The sequence below is a fragment of the Octopus bimaculoides genome, chromosome 14 (genome assembly GCF_001194135.2).
Source record: "Octopus bimaculoides isolate UCB-OBI-ISO-001 chromosome 14, ASM119413v2, whole genome shotgun sequence".
Lineage (NCBI taxonomy): Eukaryota > Metazoa > Mollusca > Cephalopoda > Octopoda > Octopodidae > Octopus > Octopus bimaculoides.
Window position 1 is genome coordinate 60,165,148 of NC_068994.1, and position 1,396 is coordinate 60,166,543.

Sequence of the window (1,396 nt, forward strand, 5' to 3'; positions counted from 1 at the left end):
TATCTATTCTTTCCAGGCAGTACATCAGGAGTTACCTGTAAAGAACTTTCGGGGGAAGTCTCAAAATACTGGTGAAATTCACTTACATATTGTATGTATATGCATATGTATGCACGCCTGTATAAATGTGTATATGTATATGTACGTATATATATATATATATATATATATATATATATGTATATATGTATATGCCTGAATGTATATATATATATATATATATATATATATATATGTGTGCATTTGTCTGGATACATGGGCATATATGTACATGTGTATATGCACTTATGTGCGTGTCTATACATGCATTTATGTAAGTGTATATGTATGAATTTACATATTTCTGTGTGCATTTTCAGTCCTGTAAAAGTGTTATATTTAGAAGGATCAGAGAGGGGAACATCTCACAAGATGTCTCCATTTCCAGGAAGGAATCCATTGCTAAAAACTGTTCCAACAGTCTGAAATGTGGAGAGGATTTTCTTGATGATAATAATAATAATAATAATAATAATTGTTTCAAATTTTGACACAAGGCCAGCAATTTTAGAGGCTTTTAAGGGCTAGTCAATGCCATCTACCCCAGTACTTAACCGGTATTTCATTTTGTCTACCCCGAGACCCAGAGAGTTGACAGTGAAAGTCAACACAGCAGATTAATAGTAATAATAGTAATAATAACAATAATAATAATAATAATAACAACACCAACAACAATAACCACAATAATTCTTTCTAATTTTGACGGAAGGGAAAAGTCAATAACATCGTCTCCAATGTTCAACTGGTGCTTTATTTAATCAAAGGATGAAAAGCAGAATTGAGTTGAACTTAAAGAACTGAATGAAACGCCAGACGGTAGATTGTCTGATGTTCTACCGATTCTGTCAGTTCACTACCCGCAATAATGATTTTTTACTAAAGACCAAGGCGAGCAATTTTGTGGGGTGGGCGTTACGTTGACCCTAGCGCATGACTAGTACTTTATGTTTAAAAGATATATATATTTATATATATATATGCATACATGTGCATGCCCACACACACATATGCACGTACACACATACACATATGCATGCGCACATACACATATGTATGTATTCATATTTTCTAATGTTTTATATCAATGTTATCATCTTTGCAAACAAGACATTATTATTATTATTATTATTATTATTATTATTATTGTTATTATTGTTATTGTTGTTATTATTATTGTTGTTGTTGTCATATTGTTATGTCAATGTTGTTTACCTTCATCTCGGCTTGCTTTCCCCCCCACACGTGTCTGTTCAGAAGCAGTTTCTGTGCACAGAACTGTGTTTGGTTGTGCATGGATGTGAGGTGCACAAGCCTGTAGCCTTTTTGTTTTTATGTTTTTTTAGCACCGGTGATG